The sequence below is a fragment of the Gossypium arboreum genome, chromosome 6, assembly GCF_025698485.1.
Source record: "Gossypium arboreum isolate Shixiya-1 chromosome 6, ASM2569848v2, whole genome shotgun sequence".
NCBI classification, from domain to species: Eukaryota; Viridiplantae; Streptophyta; class Magnoliopsida; order Malvales; family Malvaceae; genus Gossypium; species Gossypium arboreum.
The window spans coordinates 119,693,190-119,704,067 of NC_069075.1; the positions used below are offsets into that span (position 1 = coordinate 119,693,190).

Sequence of the window (10,878 nt, forward strand, 5' to 3'; positions counted from 1 at the left end):
AATCATCAATATGACCATTATCAAATACGCATCATTTGATCTATTTTCTCAAGCAAACCAATATCCACAAATTAGCCATTTGATACTCATAATGCCTATTACCATTAAGCATCACACAACCTTCATTCAACACATTTCACAAGACATAGACACATATATATACATGATTCAAACATACCAAAATAACCAAGAATGAGCCATCACTCATGGCTATATATACAAACCAAAACATATACATTTACAAGCCAATTCAAATGGCTAAATTCATTACTAACACATAACCAAAATGACCAAAGTCCCTATACATGCCATATACTCAAAACATAAGCTCAAATGTACCAAATTGATAGTTGGATAGTGTGACTAAGTCTTCGACGATCCTCGAATCCGAGCTAGCTTTGAAATCACTATAAAAAAGGGTAAAATAAACAAAATAAGCTATATAGCTTAGTAAGGTCCTATGAAATAACTCAATTTTAACATAAATATACAAATCATAAATTTGAACATATCAACATGTAGTTCATTTTACTAACAAACCTTTCACATATTCAATCATAGTCTTATGTATGAACTTTACAACTTTTTTAATTTAAGCTTATACGGTTCATGTACATACCTGTACCATCTTGTATCAATCTCATCCATAACCATGTCTTTCATTTACTCATTGAACTGTTCGAAATACTATCGAATACTCGGGAAACTCACACCAAAGTGCCAATATCATGGCTCGAAGCCAACTAGATCTCATATCACATATAATGCTCACACTAGAGCTATCAACAGGCCTCCTCACACAAGCTGTGGGTTAAGACGTAGCTATACGGTGCTGCTCACACAAGCTATTAAGTAACCGCAACACATGCCGATATACTCAGCCACTGGTAGGACGTACAAGACCAACACCCGGATCACATAATCACAACAATTCCTAATGACATGTCACTAGTATCCAAATCTATTCCTAAGGTTTAATTGGGATTTCGGACGCCGAATCATTGTACAATCATAGTCGAACACGTCTGAAGTCTCGTATTCACAGTTTATGCAATATCAAAACATTTAAAATACATTTATAATGAAACTTATTACATACGAACTTACCTCGGATGTAAAAATGGCTAAATTGGTTGATTAGTTGAGAACTTTGTTTTTCCCTTGATCTAGATCTGAGTTCCACTTTTCTTGATCTATATACAATCAAAATTAACTTATTTAATTATCTCACTATTCAATTTAGTCCAAAATTTCACTTTAAGGCATGTTTACACAATTGCCCCTAATGTTTCACATCTTTTACAATTTAGTCTTTATTTCATAAAAACACAAATTAATGCAATTCAACCGCAACCCACACTCGCTGAATTTCAAGTAGGTCCCTAGCAATTCATATTTTTCATTTATTTTCCATTTTAACCACAAAGTTTCCACATTTCACAATTTAATCCCTAATTTGCATTTTCACTAAAAATCACTTTATAAAACTTGTATAATTCACAACTAAAATTCATAATCTATCATCAAACATCAAAACACACATGTGTTCATCAATGGAATCATTCAAAATCTTTAATAATTTTGCAAAACAGTCCCTGGGCTAGCTAGACCTAGTTGCAATGATCTTAAAAACATAGAAATCATTAAAAACTGAAAAAAAAATAGACTTACATGCTTAAGAAGACAAGGCCGAATACTTAAGCTCCTTCAATGGAGTTTCCTATCTCAAAATTCGGTGGAAGATAATAGAAATTAAAGATAATTTTATGTTTCTTTTATTTTTATTAAGTTATTTCTTAATTTACTATTTTACCCTTAATTAATAACCATCAAAACACTAAATAAAATGTCCACATATGTCCACTCAAATAAGAAATGGTGTAATTACCACATAAGGACCTTAATTTTATGGTTCTATAGCTATTGATCACTTTTAGCTAATAGAACAACACTTTTGCTCTTTACGCAATTTAGTCATTTATATCAAATTGACCATTCAAATGATATAATTTCTAAATGAAACTTTCACACAATCATATATTCATGTGTTGAGGCTGAGGCATATTCGAAAAATGATGCTAAGGTTGTGATGAAGTTTTTACAGAAGCATGTGTTCACAAGGTTTGGAACCCCAAGAGCCAACGTTAGTGATGAAGGGTCCCATTTTGTGAACAAGTGGTTGAAATGGTTACTTGAAAAACATGGAGTGAAGCACAAGGTTGCCACAGCTTACCATCTGTAGATGAATAGGCAAGCTGGAATGGCAAATAAAGAGATCAAAGGCATATCTGAGAAGGTACTTTGCTCGAACCGACGAGATTGGTCCAAAAGACTGGATGATGCTTATGGGCCTACAGGACAGCATACAAAACACATTTAGGGATGTCACCCTATAGGTTGGTCTTTGGGAAAGCCTGTCACCTGCCCTTGGAGTTAGAGCACAAAGCTTACTGGGCTCTTCAACAATTCAACTTGGAGCACAAAGCTTACTGGGCTCTTCAACAACTCAACTTGGATCTTAAGCTTGCTAAAGGGAAACGGATGCTCCAACTAATGAGTTAGAAGAATTTTGAATATTCTCATACGAGAATGCCAAATTACTCAAGGAAAGAATTAAGAAATGGCATGACAAATACATTCGAGTTCGAGAATTTGAAGTAAGTCAGCAAGTCTTGTTATTCAATTCTAGATTAAGGTTCTTTCTAGGTAAGTTAAAATCATGTTGGTCTGACCCATTTACTATTCACCGAATTTATCCATATAGAGTTATTAAAGTTCAAAGTAAGGGAGGTAATTTTCGAGTCAATGCTCAGCACTTAAAACATTACTAGGGGGATAAAATTGAACGGGATCAAATCTCGTTCATTTAATTAGATAATTAATGGTTCTTTTTTTTCTTTTTAAATAAATGATTTAGGGTATATTTTCGGGATTAGTATGTTTAAATAAATTCTGTCTAGGAGATTGGAACTTAAGCGGGACCATTTGTAACCCTCCAATCTTTCTTGAGAATTGATTTTAACATTATTTTTTGAGAAATATTCCCTAAATGGAAAAATAAATTTTTAGTTTTTAAAATAAAAGTGTCAATTTTGGTCTAAGTTTTAAATTGCAACTCAATTTCAAATTTTCTTTAAGTTTAGGTACTTAATTGAATTATTTCCAAAATTCAGTTGCTATTTTTTGTAAATATCAAAAATAGATGTCATTTTGTAAATAATTTTAAAAGGCATCTAGAATAAATGTTTTTAATTTAATAAATAAGATGATAATCATTAATATATAATTATATCCATTATAATATATATTAATTATTATCAACTTTGCATAGAATTAGGATTAGTTTAAATTTGATCATATTTTATTTAATAAGTATTTATCTTCAATAAATTAATAGCAAATAATAATTTAATATTCATTATATTCATTATTAATTGTTGTTAACTTTGCATAGGATTAGAACTTAGAATAGTTTAATTATTAAATTGTTCTAAGAATTCTACTTTAACTCTTACTCCCCTCATTATAAATTCCACCAAACTTCTTCATCATTCATCACTCAAACCCTATTCCCACCAAATACCAAATCACCTAGTGCTGCAAGCCTCTAACTCATTAGTCGCAACACCGCCCAACAACCATTCGGCCAGCAGCTCACCCCGCACGCACCTGCTTTCATCGTGTGCTACACATCCTGCTCCACGTGCCTCGTGCTGCTCCTAGCCCCAGCTCATGCTTGCCCAAGCTGCTGCCCACTCGTTGTTGTTGCCTGTGACCCACATAGCTGCCCATGTCAAGTCTCACTACTCCCATGGACATCTGCCTCATGCCCAGCAGCGTCCCAGCATCCATGCGACACACCAGCCTTACACCAACATCCTTAGCCGATAACCCTCCAACCTATCCTAAATGACCTCTTTTGATTTATAATTATTCTTTTAGAAGTTCTTGATTTTTATAAAAAAGGGTGGTAAGACAAATTTTTCTCCTAAATTTTAATTTTATTTTATTATTCAAAATTTCAATTTATTGAATTATTAATAGTTTATACTTATTAAATTTTTGAGAAAATAATTGTTTCCATCTTATGTTCAGGTTAATCATGCCTCGTAAGAGAACTCATGCCTCTGCCCAAATTGACGAATCACAAAACAAATTCCACTGTGAAGAAGCCAAAGTGAGATACGAAAGTATTTTCAAGAATCAACAGATGCATCCAGGAAAGGCTTTACACTGAAAGAAAGAAATTATATTGATTTCATGGCATATATTTGTCAAGTTACCGAAGCTCTCAATTGGAAGTTGTTTTGTGAGAAAAGACCTAGTGTGGATAAGGAATTAGTTCGTGAATTTTATGTGTATTTAATCTCAAGCGAGTTAACAGAAGTTTTTGTTTGCGGAATCAAGGTACCAATAACCTCAAACGCTATTAATGAATTCTTTAAATTACCTGATTTTGAAAGCGACGACTATTCTTCCTTGATAAGCAATATTAAGCCTGAAAATCTGCAAGAAATTCTCGAAGAACTTACAGTTCCAGGTTCTAAATGGACTGTGTCAAAGCAAGGAATTCACACTTGTTGCAGAGAATATTTGACACCACTAGCGAAGGTATGGTTCTATTTCATTTGATTTAGCCTTATGCCTATTTCACATGGGACTACAATTTCATTAAAGCGAATGGTCTTATTATACTCGATATTAGCTGGAAAGACCATTGATGTGGGAAAAATCATCCTGAGAGAAATACGGAATTATGCTGCTAGACGTTCTATAGTAACTTAATTTCCTTTACGATAACAATTTTGTGCTTGAATGCTAAAATTCTTACAAAAGTAAAGAAGACAGGCTATAGCCAGAGCACAATCACAGATTGGGACCTCTACCAAATAGCTGGAGACTCTGTTTTGTAACAACGACTTGAAGAAAGTGAGAATCCCGAAGAAGAAGAAGAAGAAGAAGATCCCACAGAGATCGAACTGATGGAATCAGCAGAAATCCCTGATAAGGCAGAACCAATAGAACCAGAAGCCAAACCTGATGTCGCAACTTCAATGTTCAGAACTCAATCGCCTCGCCCAGATCTTCGAGATGAGCTGTCAAAGTTGATGGACATAATGCAACATATGCAATGGCAGCAACAAGCTTACTAGAGATATTGAAAAATAAAGGATGACTCAATGAGATGCACTCTTACGAAAAAATACAATGACCCGTTTATTTTTGTGCCTGAGTCTTCAGATTTCATATTTGAACCATGGAGTCCACTATCGAGGAAGAAGCGAAGAGATTCATGCGAAAACAAAGTTGATGGAGAAAAAGATGAGTCGAATTCGGAAGGATCTACAAATAAATAAAAATGGGGATATTGACTTTATTTTATTTCTTAGGTTATTCTAGGATTAAGTTTAATTAGGAATTTTTATTTTCGCATAATAAAACAAGAGGTAGAAATCATTAATAAAAATGAACAAGTCACAAAGTATAAAGTGTGACAATATATATATATATATATATATATATATCTAGGATTGGATTTAGAGAAAGCTTGGTACTTGAGCAGTCAAATTGACTCACCTCCTCTTTTCTAGAATCCTACCTGGTGTATAGTATTTATTCACTTTTAACAATGAGGACATTGTTCATCTTAAGTGGGGGGACCGGAAAATTGAAATTATTTCCGCTCAGAATAAATTTTTCTTTTAATTATGATTAGGATATATTTTGTTCAATAATTTGAAATTTTGTTAAGTATGCTAAACTTCAGTATGAATAAAGTTCGATTATTTCAATAATTGTTATGTTAATTGAAATATGACATAAGTGTATTTTTAATAAAGCATGCAAATCGTACCATAAAATTTTTAGTTTCTCAGGAGAGTTAAGCATGCATGAAAGTTTAAGTCTCTAAAATTGACTTACTAGTTTCTTGAGGCAAAATCCTAAAAAGCATGGGAAGTTGAAAATGATTTAAGCAACTTTTGTTTGGACCGTTTGAGCCTTTCGAGCCAACTTGATGAAATTTTATCCTTTGAAACCCAACTTTGAGACTATATGGCCTAATTTTATTTGAACCTGTGCAATATTTAGCCATCACTTCTCTCTTAATTATCTCTAAATTATCCCAAACACTAGACTCAGTACTATTCAAAACATTCTTTGAAAATAAGTTTAGGGGAGTTGAAAAGAAGTTTTGAATACTTAAAAAATTGTAGTACATACAACAAAATGCTTGTAAAAAAAAAGAAAAAAGAAAAAAGAACATGTGTACCTGAAATAAAATAGATGTGCAAAATAGCATGTGAAAGAAAAAAAAGTTGGTGTATGTAAATATTCCGAAGGTACGATTGAAGCTGAGTCTAGGGTTTTTAGCCTAAATTTATCTTTTACCTACCCCTAGCCTAGCCACGTTACAACCTTGTTAAAGACCTATTGATTCAAGTTCTATGCTACCTACATTAGTGGAGAGAAATTGCTATATTCAACATATGAAGGCATAAGTTCAACTTCATAATTGCAGCTTAATCTTGAATAAAGGGATAAAATCAAATTGGTAGGGATTAACATGTCTTTATTAGGAAGCATTTAGTCTAATTTTTGCTATCATAAGAATGATTGAGATTAATTTGAATGATATGTATACATAAGTATCATAAATATGAAATTCCTTGTTCTTGAGCATAAGTATTCCAAATTCATGATTGTTGGGAAGAATGTTGTTCTGAAGGAGTTTTTCAAAGGTGTTTCTAAGAAATTCTTTTCAAAATTTGTGCATTACTCAATGGATTAAGTTGGGAGTGTGGAAACACAAAAATATACAAACTTTTTCATGCCTTTTTTAACCCAAATTCATGCAAGTTCAATAAAATTCTTGTCGAAAAATATTAATTATTTTAAAATAATTAGTTTGTACTTAAATTATTAACTAATTAATTTTAATTAATTTTATAATTAATTTTTATTAATTTTGGTTATTTTCGACAGATTTGACAAAGGGTGAAAAATGGCTTTGCAGACATTACTAGAAGTGCAAAACCGAGAAACAATTTTTAGCATCAAGATGAATTAATTTTGCAGCCTACGACAGTCCAAATTATGTGTATTAATTTATAATATAATTAATTTTAATTTATATCCAATTTAATTTGGGTTAAATAAATTATTATTAATTAATTATGAAAAGTGGCTAAACTGAGAAAACCGAACCAACCAATTACTGGGCAGCCCAAAATCATCCCACATGCTGACCCAATCAGCTTGTTTGGCTGATTAATTAGCTTGCAAAATGGCCCTTTAAGACTTGTTCAAATTGCAAACAAACCCCTCCACTATTTGTGCCTTTTTAGATTTGCCCCTACCTTAATATAGCAAGTTTGAAAACTTCAAACTTGCCACATGTGTGGCTGGACATGGGAGGGCTCTTTGGCTGCTGATTTTGGATATTTTTAGCAACCCTCTCAACCTATAAAAACCCCCTTGGCTAGTCATTTCAAAAACACCTTAACTTTCTCAATTTTCTCTCTTTATTTCCCATCCATTTTTCTTTATTCTCTTGCCAATTTCACCTCTTGAAAAAGAGTCATTCATCCACCATTTGGAGCAACATTAAAGTGTTCATAGCAGCCTCAGTTCGACAAGAACAAGCGAAGAAGGAAAACTGGAGCAAACCAGTCAAGCCATGGAGAAACACCGGATTTGATTCTTGTTCCCTATCCTTTTAATTTTTGTTGTTGTTATGATGAACATGTCTATGAATATTTATGATGTTGAAATGTTTAATTTAATTAATATGGCTTAAATTTTATTCGTGCTAGGTTTATTTCATTTTGTCTACTTAATTTATTAAAATTGAGTTTGTGTTGTTATAGGCCTAGGTAAGATGTTTGATTAGGTAAAACCATGACTAAGATATTCTTGAATTACAATTGTAAGGAAACTAATGAATTAATTATTTAAATGGATTGAAATTGTAATTAATTGACACGATACTTAATCAGTGCATGTTTAATCATCTAAGGTAGCTGAGGGTTAAATTAGCAACGGTATCTAGCGATACATTTGCCTTGCATAACTTGCAAGATTATTGTGATAAAATTGTTTCAAGGTAGAAATACATTGTTACCTCATGTAATCTTTTATGTGCTTATGAGATTGAATTAATTTTTTGAATTGGCATAAAGATATGTACAAGAGATTATTTTAGTTTCATAAGTATGCATGTGCAATAACACATTTTCTTATAAAAATCTGTTTAATCGGTTGAATTGACATAGAAATATAGTCAAGAGATAAATGGGTTTTGGTAGGTGAGTATATTCATAAGTTAGCAAATTACTGAGTTGCTATAAATTTATTCGTAACAACATAATCATGAGTTTAATAATTCTAAGTTAAGAAATGTAATTGATCTAACACAATTATGTCATATTGATTAAAATCTTCTTTTGAAATCGTGCATTGGAACTTTTATTTTCTCTTTATTAATTTTACTTAGTTAAAAATCTTAGTTTTTAATCACCTCCTCAAATCAAATATTTTTCCTCACCAAACTATTTTAAAACTGCATTCATAAATAATTGTTTTCACAGTCCTTATGGGTACGATAACTTGATATTTACTTGTCACTTTATTACTTGTTGCGATTGTGTACACTTGCACATTTCTTTCATTCTAAGTTTTTGTTTGGTATCTAACAATATATTAGCCTTGCATAACTTGCAAGATTATTGTGATTAAACTGTTTCAAGGTAGAAATACATTGTTACCTCACATAAGCTTTTATGTGCTTATGGGATTGAATTAATTGTTTGAATTGGCATAGAGATATGTACAAGAGATTATTTTAATTTCATAAGTATGTATGTGCATTAACACATTTGGTTATTAAAATTTGTTTAATCGGTTGAATTGACGTAGAGATATAATCAAGAGATAAATGAATTTTGGTAGGTAAGTATGTTCATAAGTTAGCAAATTATCGAGTTGCCGTGAATTTATTCGTAACAACATAAACATGAGTTTAATAATTGTAAGTTAAGAAATGTAATTAATCTAGCACAATTATGTCATCTTGATTAAAATCATATTTTGAAATCATGCATTGGAACTTCTATTTTCTTTTTATTTATTTTACTTAGTTAAAAATCTTATTTTTAATTACCTCCTCAAATCAAAATATTTTTCTTCACCAAAGTGTTTTTAATTACATTCATAAATAATTCTTTTCATAGTCCCTATGGGTACGATAACTTGACATTTACTTGTCACTTTATTACTTGCTGTGATTGTGTACACTTGCACATTTTTGCCATTCCAAGTTTTTGGCACCGTTTCTGGGGACTGTTTTAAAAGACATTATTTGTGAAATGGTTAATTTTGCATTTTGGTCTATTTTTTTCTGTTAAATTTTAATTCCATTTTTTGTGTGTTTGTTTCAGATGTTTATGAGTATTGATCAAATTATTGACTTACTCCCCGTAAACCCTGAGATTGAATGGACTTTTTGACAAACGAGAAGACAAGCAAACCGAAGAAGGACCGAAGATATGAATTTCAAAAATCCAAACCAAAATCCAGGAGGAACATTCGCTTATAATACTCAAAATATGATCGTTGTTACTGATGATAAAAACTGTGCCATTCAAATATATGCCATTCCTATATTCAACGAGCTCAATCTGAGTATTAGGAGACCTGAAATCAAGGCACAACAATTTAAGCTGAAGCCGACCATGTTCCAAATGTTGCAAAATATGGGTCAATGTAATGGGACTCCTACTGAAGATCGACATCTTCATCTTTGGCTATTCATGGAAGTGAGTGACTTATTTAAACTAGTCAGAGTGACTAAGGACACCTTGAGCTGAGATTATTTCCATACTTCTTAAGAGATAGAGCACGAACGTGGTTGAACTCCCTACCATCTGGTTCCATAACTACATGGCAAGAGTTGGTTGAACGTTTGTTAATGAAATATTTCCCTTCATCTTTAGCTTCCAAGATCCAAAATGAAATCACTTCATTTCAGCAACTTGATGAAGAATCTTTATATGAGGCATGAGAGCAGTTCAAGGAGTTATTATGAAGGTGCCCTTATCACGACATTCCTTACTGCTTTCAAATAGAGACTTTCTATATTGGTCTCAATATTCATACTAGAATGATGGTGGATGTTTTGGCAAATGGAACCCTTCTTTTTTAAGTCTTATAATGATGTTTACAAGATTATTGAAAGAATTTCCAGCAATAACTATCAGTGGCCAACCAACCGAGCAGCCTCAGAAAGACGAGCAATAGGAGTACATGAAGCGGACACACTTACTTCTTTGGCAGCCCAGGTATCCTCTATGTCTTCTATGCTTAAGAACATAATTGTTAATGGTTTCAAGGGTAATCTGTTAGGTCAGCAGCTGAACCAATTCAAGAATATTTCTTGTGAATACTGTGGAGATGGCCATTTCTTTGAAAATTTCCCATCGAATCAAGAGTCAAATTATTACATGGGAAATCATAATTGGAATGATCCGCAATCAAATTTTTACAACTCTTCATGGCAGAATCATCCAATTTCTCCATGGAGTAATCAATGGGTGGACCATAGCGACTCTGTTATACCATTTCAACCAAATTATCCCTCGAAATATTCTCAACAAGTACAACAACCCCCGCCAACTGAATCTTCAAGTGATCTTGAGAAACTGCTGAAGGCATACATAGCGAAGAATGATACCACTTTTAGAAATCTAGAGAATTAAATAGGTCAGCTAACCAATGAAATTCGAAATAAACCCTAAGGTATTTGGCCAAGTGACACAGAAAATCTAAAAAATTTAGGCAAAGAACATTGTAAAACAGTCTCTTTGCCAAGTGGAAAGACAT

At 32.4% G+C, this 10,878-nt stretch overlaps 1 non-coding gene across 1 annotated transcript; it reads right to left on the bottom strand.

Moving 5' to 3' along the window:
- Nucleotides 1–9,997: 9,997 nt before the first annotated feature.
- Nucleotides 9,998–10,104, bottom strand: LOC128294607 (small nucleolar RNA R71). Its single transcript, XR_008284915.1, has one exon. It is a non-coding gene; the product is annotated as a small nucleolar RNA R71 (small nucleolar RNA).
- Nucleotides 10,105–10,878: the final 774 nt, after the last annotated feature.